Source organism: Pipra filicauda, unplaced genomic scaffold, assembly GCF_003945595.2.
Source record: "Pipra filicauda isolate LSUMZ 115617 unplaced genomic scaffold, ASM394559v2 scaffold36_size6622888_pilon, whole genome shotgun sequence".
Classification (NCBI taxonomy): Eukaryota; Metazoa; Chordata; class Aves; order Passeriformes; family Pipridae; genus Pipra; species Pipra filicauda.
The window spans coordinates 544,987-564,251 of record NW_024104498.1 but is presented as its reverse complement, the minus strand read 5'-3'; the positions used below and the strand labels follow the sequence as shown (position 1 = coordinate 564,251).

The 19,265-nt window shown below is 40.2% G+C and overlaps 1 long non-coding RNA gene across 1 annotated transcript in view; it reads right to left on the bottom strand.

The window, feature by feature from the left end:
- Positions 1 to 9,179, bottom strand: part of LOC114000068 — a 71,892-nt gene extending 62,713 nt beyond the window's left edge. The window contains exons 1-4 of the long non-coding RNA XR_005564838.1: positions 9,132 to 9,179; positions 7,204 to 7,263; positions 4,684 to 4,776; positions 2,942 to 3,057 (exon numbers count right to left, since the gene is read on the bottom strand). This is a non-coding gene — a long non-coding RNA (uncharacterized LOC114000068). The remainder of the gene's footprint in view (positions 1 to 2,941; positions 3,058 to 4,683; positions 4,777 to 7,203; positions 7,264 to 9,131) is intronic.
- Between the last annotated feature and the right edge of the window lie 10,086 nt (positions 9,180 to 19,265).

The following is a 19,265-nucleotide window of genomic DNA, read 5'->3' as shown; positions in this document are numbered from 1 at the left end:
CAGATTGTGCACAAGGCTGTTCCCACTGCAGCTCCCTGACTGCCAGCAGACTGGCAGCAATTGTCAGCAAGATTTATTGTTACTTCACATTTACACAGTTAGAGAGGAAAGGCTGAAAGAGTTTTGTGAAGTTCAGTCCACAGCAACACACACTGATTACCACTAATGCACGTCTCTGAAATAATTTTGCATCTTTGGAGATCTTAAAAGTCATTTTCTTGAAAGAGCAAAATCCCCACAACCCTCAGTAAATTTTTTTTCTGGGATCAATACCTGAGCTCTGACTTCAGTTCTAGCTCACAAACCGATTTTCCAGTTTACAACTGGTCTTGGAAACCTCAAACTTTCTCAACAAAAGAATTAGAGCACACAAGGTAATTCAAAAGTAAGCATTAGAGAGAAGCAGATGTTTTTTACGTAAAATTCCTGGTTGTAAGGAGGGGTGGGGGAGTGGGGAGGGGGCAGCGTGTCATCTTTGCACACTTGAGAGTTGAGCTCACTAATACGAAAGACCACAACAAACTTGTTATATAAATGTATAAATTCCAGAGGCATGAATTTCAATGAATGCTTCCATTTCAGTTTCTGTTCCTATGGTTTATGCTTCTAAAGAATGTTTTTAACCTAGCTTCACTAAGGCAAAACGGTCTGATTTACATATATTTAATATACATATATATTGTAACTTTAAAGGATGGATTTACTTACCAAATACAAATTTAATCAGAAATCAAGATTCGGTACCTCAGATTTTTGTGCCTATCCAGACAGAGCAAAAGGTTTGTGTACTTTGAACTATGAAAGTATTTTGAAAGCTCTTAGGATTGTCTTTCCTGGATCTCTGGTGTGTTTATTTCTTTGGTTCAGAGGGGAATCAAGCGAGGTGAATTTGATTACATTTTTGCTGCAGAGGACCCCTCTAGGTCTGGCATCTTCTTAACTAATAGCTTGAGACTATGAAACATGAGACAGACTGACAGGAACCAGCCAACTGGGTTCCTTCAAACACAGATTTCTGCAGAGACACTCAGACATGGAAGGGAGAGGGTGGCTACAACTGGCAGACTCCCCCAGTGCTCCTGGCTGTTGCTGCAGTCTGGGAAAGCAAACAGCAAAGGTATTTAGGGCTACACAAACATGGGCCAGCCAAGCAGCTGAGAAAAGTCTCTGAGTTCATTTGTTTCTCTGCCAAAGAGGGTCCAGCTTATTGTAAACCAGGAAAATAAAAAATTATCTCTTGTCATCCAATTTCAGGTGGCATTTCCAGCACTGCTGGAGCTGTTCAGAGAATTATCTTGGTAGTGAAGGACATCTGGATAATATGCAGCACAAGAGTGTCAGGACACATAGAAAATAGGATGGGAAATATTTATGGCAATCCTGTGTTGGAGTTACTCTAAAGTGTCCTAACAAGTATTAGAAAAACTGTCATTTCAGATAAGCAACCAGCTTATCTAAACATTATTTACAGGGCAATCACATATTTTTGCAGGAAGGGAACTGAAATTGTAATGCCAATTTAAAAAATAAAAAATTCACTACCAAGAAGAAAATCAAAACAGTTTGAAACAGTCTTGTGATAATTAGGCAAACACTGCTACAAGATACAATATGGGAAAGAGTCTGTACAGATCCTTGTGAAAATAATGAATTGCAACTTTGGTGCTGAATGTTCCAGACAATTAGATTTGGCTTAAAGGTGAAAGCATTTTATATCTATGTCTCAATCTTTCTCTCTCTCACTTGCTCTCTCTCTCTCTGTTTTAGGACTTCCCCTGTTTTCCAAAATATCTACTATTTCACATTGCAGAGAAATGTACATGAGGATAGTGCATTTGAAATTCCACATTCTTTGCACAAATGTCATCTGTGTGTGGGAAATAAAACTGTTCTCCTTACATAGACTGTGAGTTCCACGTTTCCAGCCCTGACCACATGGGCACACCCCCCCAGGAACTGCCTCTGCCCCTCTGCCCACACTGCCTGGCTGTGGCCACTGAGCAACTCCACACCCACAGGCAAACCCAGGCCCTCACAGTCACCCAGCTCCCAGAATCAGCAGAAGTGTAAATAACGTGAGGTGCTGAGAAATCCCTGATGGCTGTTGTGCATCTGCCTGAGCCAGAATAAGAGCACTCAGAGCTGTGGGAGAATCAGAAGGTGTCACAAGGAGAGAGCAGAGTATTAACAAGGGTAATTTTTGAGAAAATGAGGCCAGAGGGCTGGGTAGGCGCTGCACTGCTTTCTGTCCAAAAGAGAGCCCTTCATTCTACAGCTCTGTTGTACATATGGAATAAATGAAAACTGCCTGCAGAAAGATATGGCAAGTGGAGAAGTTCAAACTTAGTGATTTTGGATGGCAAATTCCTTTCTTCTGCAGATTAAAACCCCCAATGTTTCACCAGGGTAGCCTGAACAGTCCTGCAGACTGACAGCAGGACTGAAGTTCTACCTTGTTTTGTCCTCATCCAGGTAAAAACACGAGATACTATTTCAGTCAAAGTTTTCTCTGCCAAAGTTAAAATCCTGACTTCTTTCAAGGCTCACATCACTTGTACCTCGACTGTATTTAAGTGTTCTTGTTCAAATGGGAAAAAAAAATTAATTTTGGAAGAAAACATCTAGGGAGTCAAACCCCATCTCCTTGAACATTACTGTGAGCTAATGGGTAGAAACATAAAAACAGTCTGAAAAACAAGTTAATTTGTTGGACCATTAGAGATAATTTATATGAGAAAAGATACAACTGGCCAATTTACAAAGAGGTCAGGTAAGGCAACAAATGATTTAGAAGAGAAAAATAACTAGGTGGTCACACAACAAAAATATTTAGGATGCCTGTTTTCAGAGATAGCATTCCAGGCCTCTCTCCTCGTGCCCACTTGATACCAGCAGTAACGGAAGAGCTATTTTAATTACAAGGAATCAGTGTAGCACATACCACTATTTGGCAGTTGGATGGCACCAGTGCTGAGCAATGCAAAAAGTTTCCAGAGATAACATCTTCATTAGCAGGACTAGGATGTCCTACACTGACTTGCTTGTAGGTCCACTAGGCTGAAACCCAAATATTACAGATTAAACCTTCAAACATCACGAACGATTTTTTTTGCATGTTTGCTCAAGAGAAAGAAAAAATATTGAGGTATTATAAAATAATGTGGTGATGATGCAGGCAGTCACCTGGCACCCTGTTTCCCTTTCTCCCCTGCCTGTCTGAGGCACTCATCTGTCTGACATCAGCCCCTCGCCCCCTGCTCACCTTCCCTTTCTGTATGTCAGTAAAAACCTGGTACAGATAAATTAAGGTATTTCAGAGTGTATCCCTGGGTTTCATCATCTCCTCAGTTCCCAGCCATAGGACAGATTACAATTTCACAGATGTGAGGAGAGGAGATATTACAGCAAAGCAGGGGTGCCACTCCAGATAAGGTTAAGATGGCACTTCCATTATAAACACCTATTTGCAGTGGCTTATGACTTCAGGCTACAGATTTCTCTCAGGCTGAAACTGGGCATATCTGGGCTCAGCGTGGTAATGGTTTTCCCTGTCTCTTCAAACCATTTTGATGAGGTGTTTGTGGTATGAGACAGCAAACAAATCCATGTCTCTGGTCATTTCAAAAGGCAACGAAATGCATTTCTTCCATGAAAAGCCTGCTGGACAGGATGTTCCTGTCGTGCTAACACTTGTTTTACTGTCCCTTATTTCCCCCAAAGATAATTTCTAAAGTGACAAAATGTACATCATTTTTTCCCCAAAGCATCCAGGACAGCTCAGGGATATGTTCCTGCCAGTCTGCCCCGAGGGACGTGCTGTGTCCCTGCCAGTGGCAGGAGCTGGCACTGCTCACCGGTGCCACCCAGTCCTGGTCAGTCCTTGCTGGGAGAAAAGCCTCCCTTGGCAAAACAAATTTTTTGGAACTTCAACATATTGACCCAAACTTCCATATTTTGGAAAGAGGGGAAAAAAAAGGTCACTGTATAGCACACAAATCTCAATATTTTAATGAGGCATTTTATTCTAATTGTCCAATTTATACTGAATTATATCTCATTATTAAAATCCTGCATTTTCATTCTGATCTTTAATGAAGGATGTAATGAAATCCCTAAATACAGTACTGTTTTGTCTTTTTTTTTTTTCTTCCCTGTGGCCTTTTCCACTCAAAGTTTAGAATTTTTGTCAAATATTAGAATTTTCGTCAAAGATTATAATTTTTCATCAATTCTCCAAAACAATAAAGTACAGAGACCTGTTTGCATGTCTCTCTCTCTCCCTGGCTCTGTTCACAGTAGTATCTATTTTACCAGCTATTTAAAGCAATAAATTACTGTAATAAACTCGTTGAATGAGATAAATTTTGTGTTACTTTTCCTTTGTATTTCTCATGTATCAAGATATGCCCTGAATTATTCTACCACAAGCGATGCATAACCCTTCTATGCTTTTAATGAGTGGAGAGGATGCTTTATCTATCCAAGCATATTTTTAAAGAGTCAGATTCACAGAGGGCAGAGGACATAAGGACAAAGAAACGGGAACAAGAAGGGGAGAGGAAAAAAAAGGCATACCCACATTTGGAGGGGGAATATAAAAATGATTGGATGTCAGTTATTCTTGATAGTTTTCAATTTTTTTTTCTAATTACCCTTTGTCAATTGAAATTTTTGCCAGCATACCTTGTGGACACCACAACTGTTTGGTATCTCTGGAACGTGTGTGGGATGGACATCCTGGAGGCACTGGGTTGCAGGAACCTGCTGTGAACACCCCTGGGCACAGACACGTGGTATTATGTTCAGTAAATGTCCCCAGAGACTGTGGGGCACCACACTGATGTTTATTTTAGGTGGGAGACCTCTGGATGTGGCAGATATAGAGGGCACTGTGAAGCAGGTGGGAGGAGATAACATGCTCTGGTCACTCCAACTTGAAACACGTGGCAGAACTGGACAGGGGCTAAAGGCAAAAGCAAGGAAAAATGGATCTGTTGCTGGTTTTGAAAAAAACAAGACAGAAAAGGGGACATGATAAAAATTATAGCAATAATGTCAGAGCAAACAAATGAGGAAATTTTCAGGTGGAACATACCCAACAAAAAGCCACCCACTGAAGCAGGAAGGCGCTGATTCAGGGTGTGTGTGCACTGCTCTGCCCTGTCCACAGGAACGGCTGCACTGCCCTGGGAACACCCCCACTGGCTTTAATTCCTGTGCCCGGGCACTGCCAGCCCCAGGCATGGCACAGAGCCCAGCAGGACCTGGTTTGCTCAGCTCTGGGCAGAGCAGACTGGCCGTGCTGAGCTCGGGGCTGCCTCGCTCACGCTGTCACCACGGTGTGAACTCGCTCGGGTTCCTCTGCACTGCACTGCAGGCACCTGAGTGACTGCTGGGCAAACCCACCCAGAGAGTGCAGACAGGCAGCTTTTACACAAATTGTACACCCATGGAACCTCTAAAAATATTATTACATTAATAACACAGTGCAGGAAGGCTCCTCCCAAAATATCAGACTCATAGGCAGTAGGAACACCTGTGATTACATTACAGAGAATGAAATAATTGCAAAGGCTGTAAGGAAGAGTTATTATTATGCTTCAGGGCACAAACCTCAATTTAAAGCTCCCTATAAAGTGCTGGTCCAGGTAAGATTTGCATGACAATCCTATATGGTATATTTTATATTCCTAATTGGATATCCTGATTAAAGGTACCTTTCCTGTTCTTGTTGTAGAAGAATATTTTCAGTATATAGAAGCCATCATTATCAACAGTGCTTAAAAGCCTGAGTCCAATCTGGTGAAAGGAATAACTTTCTAAGTCAGCACGTATATACCAGTAAAATAAAAAAATCCACCAAACAATGCAAACCTAAATGCCCAAACTCAGGAATGTTTAGCATTTAGTTTCAAATTCCACCTCAGAAAGGTGGGCACCTATCTCAAATGTAACTTTACTAGTGAATAGATTTATCTGTTATGGTTATGTCAGGTGACTGTATGGATACAAAAATATTCCTTGCAGACAGGGATGCTATTTCCTCTTTGCAAGAAGGATTGGTTGTGATTCAGCAAGACCGAAAAAATAATTTTGAGTTAGGTGTGGGCTGGTGATAATTGTTAGTGATTGAATGTCAGTGAGTGAGAGGGGGGAAGAAAACCCATATAAAGCCAGATGACAGGGGAAAGTGCTGGTTACACTGACACAGTATCACTCCATCAGACTTTATAAATGAAGGGCAAATTAAATTAAGTATGGTTATTTAACAACACTCAACCAAACATTTCTTTGCTGGATAGCAAATAAGGCTTGTATTTAACCAAAGATTAGTGCATTCCAATTCTAATACCAGTGCAGTTTGTTTTTATAGGACCATCTAAACAGCACTTTATGTTGACATTTCTATTGCGTATTTAATGAAGGCCTATCAAATATGCATGGCAAATAAATACTGTGTTCCACATAAACCTTCCCTGTATATTCCCTATCTTTTCTGCTTTGTAGTATATTTGTTCTAATAAAAACACATGTCCCTGCAATGTAACTAAATCTTATTTCATCTTCTTTCCAGACATCTTCTCTGCTAGCATTGCTTAGTTCCTGATATGGAGGGAGGGGACATTTCCAACACAGTGTTCAGTTGGTCCATTTAAACAGATATTGGGAATTATACTATGTCATGAATAAATCAACATATATGTCTATTGCAGATGTCTTCTGGAGACTTGCAAATAAGTCTAAGGATAAGAGAATCGTTGCAATTTTCATTTTAAATTCTGTAATTTGATCTATCAATTTCTTATTTGGGTGCTCTGCTTAGCTTGAACACAGAGCAGGCAACTCCTTTTTCTGTGCAAATATATGAACATAAAGACACTAATTACTACTTTGATTTTTTTTTTAATTTACAAAGGCTTTTCAAACAATATTGCAGAATTTTTTTTTTTAACGAAAATACAAACACTGTATTTGTTTGGTACCTTCAAGTTCAGAAGCAACAAAACCCAGATTCCTTAGCTCAATAAAGAATACTTACTTCTGCACACCTTCACGTTTTGTTATTTCATAAAGGAGCTTTAATGCTAGTCTGCCTAGTAATTCACTCTGGGATGTCTTTATACACCACTGACAGTAATACGGCTCATTTTGGGTGATTAACTTAACCCCCAGTACTGCAAGTGCCTTGCTACATTAGCATACCTTTCAAGGAATAGTTGCAATGTGAGAAAATTGCCTGTAGGATTATTTGCAACCAGGAACCTGTGAAATGTAAAATAAAATTGAAGACTATAAAGTAAAACATCAAAGATACCTAAAATATTAATAGTCACTACTCCAAAAAGTAATTTAGAAGAATTGCATGAGGGAGCGAAAATTACTAATTTAAAAACAAATAGCCTTGGCAAAATAAAGTCAGAAGTTTAGAATAAACAATAGATAATACAAATGCATTGTATACACAATATGAAAAGAATGCAAGCAGCACTAGCAACTCTGGGAGCTGAAGGTGGCTGGGACAGAAATGCCTGACCAAGCAAGGAACCAGATCTACACAAACAAAACAACAAAGCTGCATTATATTGAATTTCAGCTACTGGAGAGGAAGAAAACCAAATGCTCTTTAATCCATCTAGTTAGTTTTCTGTTACAGTTTAATTCTAATTGAATGCAGGCAGAATTTGTGGGCAGAAGGATTTTCTTTTTAATTGATGAATTTGGAGATGACAGCCATTGTCACGCAGCTCCAAATCATGTTTTCACCCACTCTCCATGGGGCAAACCATGCTGGAAGCTTCAGTCGGGTTTCTGTGGGAGATTCCAAGCTTCAAAGGCAGCATTGTGAAACCTGTTTCCCTTTTGATATGCACTTTTCCTTTTAATAAATTTCAGAGCAAAGAAATAAACTCAGATGAATCATAAAGGCACACAAAGTAGAAGAAAAAAGTCTTTAGTCTTGACCGAGGCCCTGGTTGTGCATGGCACATGGCAGGAGATATTTGAGAGACCTGCAGGAATGTCACAGCACATTCCAGGCTGCTCCAAGTTCCACAGAACACCTGCAAGTGAGAGCAACGGGCCTGCTCTGCCCTGCCCTGCTCCTGAGTGTGATTCCAGGGATAACCCACTGCAAGCCTGGCTTGTCTTCTTCTCATTCCTTCCTTCTTCCACAAAGGGAATCTCCCTAAAGAGCACTGCAGTTCGTTTTACTGATGAACTTGTGATCCCATCCAGCCGACAGGGTTTCTTTGGACAACCCCTCCCTGGAATCCCGCAGGGCAGCACGAAGGGTCTGAATCAGTGTGGGCTGGGGGATGAGACCCACCTGCAACAGCTGTTTTGACTGCAGTTACAGAAATCAGCATGAAACTACTGTGCTCCTGAACTGGACTTGAAGAACAAGCTTATTCTTCGCTGTAAAAAAAGCTTGGCTGAGCCAGACTTAATAGATCTTGCTTAACTGTTTCCCAAAATTCTTTCACAGCTGCCCGGTTTTACAGATAGTACAATGAACTATCTGAATAAAAGTGAGAACAACTGAGTGACCTTTACAGAGAAATCTGTAACAACTACACTGTCCAAACAGACATTGTAACAAAAGAACAGAAGAATAAAAATACCCTGATCATACTGTGGTTAAATGGGGACTAAATTACCACTAGCTGATGCATATTAATTTCACTACTAATTTCTAAAATCAATTACTTGATGTATCCTGTGTATGCCAGATTCCTTACTCAGTGACTGTGTACACCAGGATTTCCATACCAGAAGTCAGTGATGATTTTTATGAGCAATGTCTCATCTGCTATGAGATGGAAAGGAGCTGCTAAGCCAACACTTTTTTCTTTTTCCTTTTTTTTTTTTTTTTTTTTTTTTAAGATTTACACTTAGTACCAGAACTTCAGAGGGAGAATTATGCTTCTTTCAGCTGTGAAATACTGTGCCTTGGCAGGCTCCACTCTGTGGATCCATGATCCTGAAGCTGGGGGCCACAGATGCCAGGAGCAGGCACCTGGAGGGCTTCCAGCAGCTCAGTGTTTCAGAAATGCATCAGTGTAATGATCCTTTCACATTTCCTTTGGGAGTGGGACTTTTTGTGAGGCTGCCTGGGGCTGCAATGCTCTCACCTGAGCTGGGGGCTTGACTGCTCCAAGCACTTGGCACCCACACACCCACTAAACAGAGAGGGAAAGAAAAGTGCTCTGAAAATTTAGGTCATCAGCTTTGGAAACATATGCAACACTTATACATTACTTTTTCACCAGCTGGAGTAGCTGGCACAGAAAAGGCTTAAAACTTGGAAGGATTTTGTTTTATTTTCTGAGTACTTCCATTCTATTCAGGACCATGCAACTCTGTGACTGCAAGGAATATTTGTTACTGAAGTACATGACACTTCTATAAGCATTTGTAGTCACTTGACTTTTGTGTGTGTGTTGATAACAGTACTATTTATTACAGAAGCCTAAAGTGTCTCTTTGAAAAGAAATTACCAAATATAATATTTCTCTTTGTACAAAAATATCCCGTAAAAAGATTATTTTCATGAATAGCAACGCTTTGCTTCAATTTGTGTATCTGTTTGCCATTTCTAAAGACACTTTTAGATAGATCTTATTTCTATGAGGATTTGATAAGACAACTCTGAGGAAATAATAAACAGATTCTATTTATAATGGACGTACTAACTAGCACTCAGAAAAGGCTTTTATGTGTGAGGTCTTTTTCTTTGAATTGATCTTTAGCGGGATAAAACTATTATCATAGGATCCCATTCATTCCATAAGTATACAGAGACTTGATTTTGTCAGAACCCAGATAAAAGAAGAAAAATTCAGTGTTTCTTGGGACAGTAAGATGGCAGTACACTGACATTCCTATTAAAAAAAAAAGTTCCTGTTTCCATCATTACCAACCACTTTATCAAGGAAGGAGGACCTGACCTGCTTTTTTCATATCTCACATTGTCCCTAATAGGATTGTAGAATTTCTATACTGGGACATGGTGAAAAGTTCAGGGGTGATTTGCAGAGGTACAGGAAGCCCAAGTTCCACAAACAGTTAACATGACTGAATGAGCAAAGGGGTGATTTGCACACACAAATATTTAGATACTCACTGAGCAGAGGCTCCAGGAGTAAAAGGCAAGTTTCCAGTGCCCAGTTCATGATGTTCAGTAGAAAAGGACAGGACTTTTTACTGGGAAATGCAACGTGCCTGAAGAAATGAGCCAATATGACACCACACCTGGCCAGTTTGACTCCACTGGCCATCTCAAAATTAATGTTTGTTCATTTGAAGAGCGGATCTGTCTAACCTGGATCCTACAAAATTACGGACTCTGAAAGGTCAGTCTTACTTTCCCACTTCATGCAGAACTGTGTTTTGCAGAGACCAGTGTCACCAGTTCAGACCAACAATAAACTCCATCTGCTCCAAGCCCTGCAGCAGGACAGTTGAGGCACTGGGGCAGAGGAATCATCCTTTGCAGGGTCCTTTCCCACAGCAGGCAGCTGGGAGTGACTCTGAAAGCTTCAAACATGAAGTCTCCAGCACCAAAGGTTCCTGCTGGAACCTTCCTGCACCACAGACCTGTTTGTGTCTGACCTGGGACAGACTCAGGAAACGGTGCCAAAACAAATGGCCCAAATATTTTCAGAACAGCCATCTCTAAAATACTACAAAGGAATTGCAGTTCAGTGGTGTAAAGAGTAAAAAAAAAAAAAAAGCTTAACTTTAAAAGCTCTTTTTTTACCACCACAATTTGTTAAAGAAAATAAAAAGTATAAAACACTTCACCATTATTTTAATAGATACATCACGTTCCCCAGCATCAGAATTACAAAGGTATAATTTGTTGTATTTATAACCTCTACCCTCATATGCAGTGAAAATCTTACACATTCTCTTTAAAGAGATTTCACTCGGAATACTTACCTACCTTGCTATTTTGCTCTTATTTATTATTATTACATACTTTATTCTGTTCCTCCTATGAAAATAAATGGCAAAAGACTAACTCATTATACAGAATCTCATAAAACTCTCACATTTCTTGGGAAAAAATGGTTTATACTAAGATTGGTACTGACAAGCACTTTTTAATTGCTAGTAATGTATACACAGAGAATAGGGCAGATATCATCACTGATGCTGCTGCTGAGGCTGTAGTAATTTTCTCTGTATCAGAAGTCACTGCCATAATTTTGTTCTCTGGAGGATATGGCTTGATTAGGGCAGGCCCATTGTTTCATCTGAAATCTTAGCAGATTAATACTTTCATCAGGGCATCAATTTGTCCCACTTTTCTCTCTGCTGCTCTTTGTGAGTGACACAGCCAAAGGAATGCACCTCTTTAAACTGTCAGTCAGTTTAACTCCTCCTCTGCAATTATCCTCGCATGCATAATACATCATAACAAATTGGATTTTGCAAAGAAGCAACAACAGAAATTACATTTGCTTGTGGCATAAGATAGAAACTGTTCTAATAGGGAAGGGAGGGGGTGAGCAACGGATAAAGAAATCCAATGAATTAAAACCACTTACAGAAAACAGTTGCCTTCTATTTTCTCAAGGTTTCTTCTTCTTCTTCTTTAGCATAAAGACCAATTGCGAAAGGAAAATTAAAGAAAAAAGGAAATATTAAAACAAATTAAAAAGCTTTACAGTTATCAAAGGCTTTACTAAATTGTACAGTGGTTTTGGGGTTTTTAGCAGAAATGTTTTCTTCTGGCTTTAGAGGTTAAAAATAACTGCCTTACTTCAAGGAATCCTTTTTGTTTGAACAAAAATTATTAAAGAGACACCACCAGGTGAAAAATTCTACATCACAAAGGACAAATATCTTTACCAGATCTCCTGGTTGGAATAAGGAACCTGCATTTTCTTTTGATGTGCCTCCCTCACACCCCAAACTCTGCCATGCTGTTCCAGGTCTCCCCAAGTCCTGCAGATTCAGGGGCTGATTATCTTCCTCTGTGCATCCATCTGCACGTACTGGGGAAGCAGCCAACTAGAGCCAAAACCACTTCCCAGTGTGCAGGGGACTTCAAGACAGCAACCAGAGCAGTGATCTGCTCCAGATCCCTCAAAAAAAGCAAAATATGCGTTTGGCAGAACATCAGCAAAAACTCTTCTGGTTTATAAAAGAGTTGAGATGAAACAGAGGAACGTTTCCAGTGGAACACTGAAACCATTCTAATGTTTTAACTGTAAGATTTTTTGTCTTCAGGATATCCTTCAAAATTTAAACTGTGTTTTTCCAGGCAATTTTTATTACCTTCAATTAACTTCAATTCTGTGGCAGGAGCTCTACCTCATTTGAAAAATAAAGAAAGGGGGTGGGGGAGGGATCAGCTTTGCTGGGACTATATCTTTGTCTTTGGAAAAATGAAGTATGTTTGGTTCCATATTTAGAAAACAAAGTTTTGTGGGCAACATCTGAACATTTAATGCAGAAGTTCTCGATTCAAACTTCACTAACGGAGCAACATGCAGGTATGCAACAAAAATAAAATGAAAAGTCAGGAAATAAATAAGCAGAAACAACAGCAAAAGCACAGACCCCAGGAACAGCAAACAATGGCACTTTTATGGAATCCAAAGCATTTTTTCACCCAGACTTCACAGTGACAGATATTCCCTGAAATGTTCCACTCAGCTTGAGGACAGTAGCAGTGATACAGGTGGTGACTTTACATGCTGAGGCTGTATCTAGAAATAAGGGGTACTAGTGATAAAGTGACACGAGGTGTGAGTTTAGACAATGAACATTTCAAAATACTCACGTCAGGAATATGCAGCATATCTGTATAGATAAGGGGGTTATTATTATCTCCTCTACACCTGTATCCTATTAACTTTTATCTTAATGATGGATGATAACTCCAGGACCATGGAAGCACCTCACAACATGGAAGCATTACACTCCAAATTATGTGGAGAGCAGAAATTAGCAGCAAGCTGACAATTTCTAGACTGATCTTAAAATAACCAGGTACTTTCTTTCCTATAATTAAGCCAAGAACTTCCTCCTCAATTAGACTGGCAGAAATTCCTTCTCAATGCCACTGGCAGGTGGGTCTATAGTTATTTCCAATAGTGTTAGTGTTTGTCACAGAGACAGAAGTGAGTCAGAAGTGGGAGGCAGGAGAGCCTCATGTGAGCACGTTGGGCTGCCAGTTATTGAGGTTGTGTTGGCAGCTGCTCCCTGAGACACAGCCCAGCCAAAGCTGAGAAAAGCCCTGTCTTTGTAGCACACACTGTGTTCATCTACTCTTCTTATTAGGGTAAGACACTTGGTTGCTTACAAAATCATTATGATATTAGTGGCCACTTCAAGTGCCCTTCAGCTGCTCTTTTCCCACTGCAGAAACAAACCCCTGGGATTTCACTGGGGGTAAAAAAATATCTGTGGAGAATGATGAAAGAACAGACTCTAAACACATTTCTGTATTTAGTGTCTTCCTGTCACAACTCCTTGTTGCAGTAAAACTGCATTTGCTATCATAATCTTTGGCTTGCACATTTCTTTTAATACTAATTATATGACTGTATTGTTACTCAGATAATTGTGGGAGTTGTCAATTAAATTCTCATTTGTGTTCAAGCATGAGTCTGTTCACAGTACCTTATGCACATGCACACAAGTCTGCCTCTTGTAAACTGCAGTTTGCTTGATATATGCAGGTTTTACAGTTTATCAGATATTGTTATGCTGAAAACTTTCATTCTCTTCATTTTTTTCCCTACAGTACAGTTCTGCATAAGAAGGTACTCTATATTCATTTTTCAGACCATACTTTAAAGTTCATTTTTTAAACTTTAAAAATAATAATGAAAAACTCCCAATGGATTATGTCCAAAGATCATAATCAGGTCTGTATCTGGGTGAGACTGTTTTAATCATTTTTCCCTTCTATTGAAGTTAGCACATTTCATGGCACTAGTCCTTCTTAACAATAAGAAATTCATTTCTAAGAGTAGGACAAGCAGAATACTTCCATGTTAACAAGTAGTGCTGTCCATTACATAATAGGGAATTCCCACAGAAAAAAAAATATCCTGAGACTGATCTGGCTTTTTATGATTTTCATGCTAATCAGTGTGCAAAAAATACAGCATCACAGGTAATGATACCAGTTAAAACAATATTTGTTAGCTTTTTGACATTCCCTTGCATTAAATGTGAACCCAAATAGTACAATATTATGTAGTACAGAAAATAAAAGCACTGGTCCTTTCTCTTTGTCTAAATCGAACAGGAAGTTGACAGCAGCAACAGGTGATGAAAAATAAATTGCATTTAGAAAACTCCATCAATTTAATAGTTTAGGGTATAATTAACAATACAGGAAAATTGATTAATTCTTTTTATGAGCTTTACCCTACTGTGTCCTTCTAAACACACAGAGGATCTGCCACTGAAATCAAAGCAAATTCAGCAGTTTGCCTCAATGACTTCTAAGACTTGCACAGCAGATTTTATAGAATAAAGCACACACTGATCTGGAGTAGTGGATACACATGTTTTGCTTGAAAATTAAAGGCTGGAAAGAAAGGATACACTGGCTTGGCAGCCCAATTCCCATGTTACGTTATCCTGCCCAGAGTTTAAGTGCCCTCAGACTGCAAAAAATGCTCTGTTTTCTCGTACAATACAACATATGATACAGATATTTATTGGTCTCTGCAGCTGGGGAAAAGTTAGTCTGAGAGTATGGGAGGTCCGGTAACTTCCTTAACTTTTAAATACTTAATGAACCTTCTCGATGAAGCTGGAAATCTTGTAAGAACAGGTTTTTAGAAAATACCCAGTACTGGCTATGTCTGTCTAGATGAGATGCACCAAGACAGCAGATTCTATCATTAGATCCACAGTTGGTTCACATTTCTGTAACTTACAGGACACCCTTGGAATTCTGCAATACAAGATGCTGTTCTTCAGAAATTATTGGTTATGGCAAAGATTTGTTCTGGAACAGAGAACTCAGTAATGCCAAGGACCTGAGCCACACTCAGCACCTTGTTACACCTGCAGATGGTGTCACATCCACTGAAAGGATCCCACATCCCACGGGCTGCTCTGCCCTGAGCTGCCCAACAACAGAGTATCTTCAGTCCTGGCATTTCTCACATTCTACACTCCCTGCACCACAACACTTCTGAATTCAGCATTTATCCTTCCTACCTTAAGAAAAGCAGAAAAAACTTGCAACCACAGGCCTTTCCTGACTGAAGTAACCAATGCACCATTACAACCAGAGCTACCACCCCAGTCTGGCTCTGCAGAATGCAAACAGTGCAGCAGCCACAGGGCTGGGGAGCCAAAAACCCTGCTGCAAACCTGGGGATGGCACAACTCTGGGTGCAGGGTTAAAGGACAGAAACCCCTTTGATTTCTGGTATGAAAGTTCATGCCAGTCTGCAACATAAACTGAGACTAACCTCTTCCTTCTTCAATATGCCATTATTTCCCAGGTGTCACTGCTGAGACCACCTTGAATATCCAATTCAATTCAACTTGAGTCTAATGATAATCAAAATAGACTTCAAAAGGCTCAAAGATGAGATGGACAAAATTTAACTGTAAAGGAACTAAAGGATTACTAATATTCTAGGCCTGAAACAACCTTTAGTAGGACTAGACCATGACTCTGAAAATGTTCAGAAATAGAGATGGATCCTTAAGTGTAAATAGGTAGAACACATTCACCCTTATTGTACAAATGCATTCAATAACAGTTTCTAAGAAGATATCTTGGTATATCTTTTGAAAGAGGTGACAAGAGTACATGGATTTAAATCCTTCTCAAACAGTAATAATGAGCTGTTTTGCTTCATTCATTCGTGGCATCCCACACAAATCCATTCTCTTCAGTTATTTTCTATATTACTCTCCATCACCAAGGTGCATTTGTCAGATCATCTAGAGTTATATGTCACTAAAACAATGATGATATTCAGCTCTTCCTATGTTTTGCCACAACTTCAGTATACAAAGTACTTAGATAAGATCAGTTAATTTATAAAAACACCTGGTTGCATTTGAATCTAAAAAGACAGAGTACTGAGGGACAGAGAAAGGCGTTTCAAAGAATATGAAGGAAGGTGCATTTTTCTTTGATTGAAAATGTGTGTCCCAAAATAGCCAGTTCAATCCATAGCTGGAGGGGATCTGGATTCCTGGATGCAGCTCAGTTACACAGCACCATCCACGAGCAGCAGTTTCTCACTGATTGCTACCAGGCTCCATCCCAGCTTGGCAGATGAAGCCCAGCCTTTGGTTATTTACATGTGTCACCTCTCAGTTGGATTAGAGCCATGGAGTTCCTGGGCATGAAGCCATCACACCTTAGGAAACTCCAATTAGTACAACATGCTGTAATACATGAGCTGCCCTGAGCAAATCCATCCTCTCTTTCAGTGACTTCTTACTGACTCCTAAAGCAAGGAAAATTCTCAGTTACCACTTTCAAGACAAACAATAGCCTGGGGCTAAAGTTTTTAGAAGACTACATAAAATATTGGGATCCAACACCTTAAAATGCAACTTCACTCTTTCCATAACATAATGCTCAGAAAGAGAGTTATAACTTGTCTACCCAGAAGACAGAACATCCCCAATGATGGATGACAGAAATTAATTCGATGTGTATTTCTATGATCATAAAATCTTTATGAAATAGGTATTGTCATTAAAAATGAAAGAGGGGAGAAGGAGAAAAGGAGAAGGAGAAAAGGAGAAGGAGAAAAGGAGAAGGAGAAAAGGAGAAGGAGAAAAGGAGAAGGAGAAAAGGAGAAGGAGAAAAGGAGAAGGAGAAAAGGAGAAGGAGAAAAGGAGAAGGAGAAAAGGAGAAGGAGAAAAGGAGAAGGAGAAAAGGAGAAGGAGAAAAGGAGAAGGAGAAAAGGAGAAGGAGAAAAGGAGAAGGAGAAGGAGAAGGAGAAGGAGAAGGAGAAGGAGAAGGAGAAGGAGAAGGAGAAGGAGAAGGAGAAGGAGAAGGAGAAGGAGAAGGAGAAGGAGAAGGAGAAGGAGAAGGAGAAGGAGAAGGAGAAGAAGGAGAAGGAATCTACATCGACAGTAATACTGTCAAAATCACAGCCTCCACTACACATGCTTTTTTGCCCTCAGGGAGAATATTTTGAGAATAAAAAAGAAAATGCAATAAGGAAATAAAATAATAAATATTAAACAGATGTTTCCTAATAATCTATGAAAGGCACTCGCAGAAGATTAATGAGTGCAGCACAAAGCCTACATGGAGCTGAGAGCATGGACTACCTGACCATGCAGTCATGTTTCCAGTCATTTAGCTCTTTCTTTTCCTGCACATGACAAATCCATGGGTTGACAGGGACATTATCTCTTTAAAGAGCATATTCCTCACAGAAGTGAAGGTGTCAGAAGCTTCATTACCATCTACTGAGTGTTTGCTATCCCCTTCTGAGGAGAGCCCAGCTCTTTCTGGTGGACAAATGCCCATGTCAAAACCCACACCAGTGTTGCAAATCCCAGAGCACAGGCCATGGGACACTGGCACCTCCCTTTTCTCTGTTGGTGCTTTTCCCTCTCGGTGCAGTGAGAGGGTCAGCGCTGGAGCAGAGGCCAGCAGGTCACTGCCTGTGCCACCTGATCCTGTGCCCAGCCCAGGGCTGCTGCCTCCAGGGCACCACCCAGCACCTTCCTGCAGCACTGAGTGATGCCAGCTCTGCCAGTGCTGTGTTCTGTTTGCCACACTGAAATCGTGGGTCCTGTTGTGCACGTCCATAAATTAAGCAGCTGTTATTTTTTTTTCCAATTAAACACAGCCCTTGCAGTGCATAATAGGTCATTCAGAAGTGTGTCTAATCTGTCTATCCTCACTAAACAAAAGACTAGATTCAGGCTTACAAACAAGGAGTCAGTTGTAGCACGTTCATTAAAAAAAAAAAAAAAAAAAAAAAGCTGTGGAGTGGAGTTCTTCAAGGATTAACATTGGGAAAATCTCCAGACCAATAAAACAAAAAAGAACAAGTGTTTCCACACTCCAAAATTGATGGCAAAACTCCCCTTCTGCTATTTCAGAGGATAAGGACAGCTTATGTGTAATTAAAAATAACCATGTATTTGCACTTGCTAAACTGACCTCCAGACACCATAGGCTTTTTCAATAGAGGCCATATAGAATGTTTTGTTAATTTGTCATCTTAGTATTCAGCTGGTCTGCAGATTCCTGTGGACAGGTGAAGCTTGTGTCAGAGGTCATTAATCAGATATCCTCCCCCTCCTGTCCAACAAAGCATGGCCATTGATCAGTGATCCTTAAAGCTTTTTGAAGTCACTCAACAGCAAGAGTTCAACTTTTCTGAGCAACTGAGAAGCTGAATTTCCTTACAAACAAACCATTCTCCTGCCACTGAATTAAATAACTAGAAAGGAAACACTGGAATTCCACACTGTGTGCAGAGTAACCTGCCCTTTGAACATATTTAGTTCTTCCCTCTGCTCCATTCCCCTACTCCTGTGCTGATGAAAGAGCACATCTAACCTTTATAACCTTGACACTTGCCTGCAGTAATAATCTTTTCTTCTCCATATGAAAAGTGATTTTCTTGGGGCTCTTATTCAGTAATTTGTGATCAGTGATATGTCAGAGCAAAAAGCTCAACAGACAAGGACAAAAGCAAGACATGTCAGCAAGAACAATCCCTCTGAACTGTGTCCTCCAGCCCAGCTGAGCTGGGCTTACTGAAAGACTTAAGTAGGAAATGAAGACAGAGCTGAGAATAGAACACAGCAGAGGATAGGCTTGGGTTGCAAACTTCAGTCTCATCCTAGGGAGACAGACACTTGAAGCTGGAAAGCAGGTTAGCCTCCACTGTGCCTCTGTATCACACACTGCCAGTGTTAGAGGGTGACAAAACTGCTAGAGGACAAGGAACATTTCCAACCTTCCTCTCTCCTTTTGCAGTCGAGCTGAACTGATGGAACTCACCCAGTATTTGTATTATTTAATATCCTGTTTGGTTTGGAAACCATTCATGCCGTTGCTATGTAATGACCAGCTCTCCAGGGCACTGCCTGCTCTCTTTTTTGCAGGTTTGGAGTACATTTGGAGTGCATAAGAGCTCTTGAGGCCACAGCAATTCAGGCAGGAGACAGCAAAAAGCACGAGGAAGACTGGACAGGTCTCAGATTTCATACATGGTCTTGGTGAAGTTATCCTTAATGGATGAACTCCCACTCACAGGATTTCATGTCTCCCTTGGAGTATCTGGTTT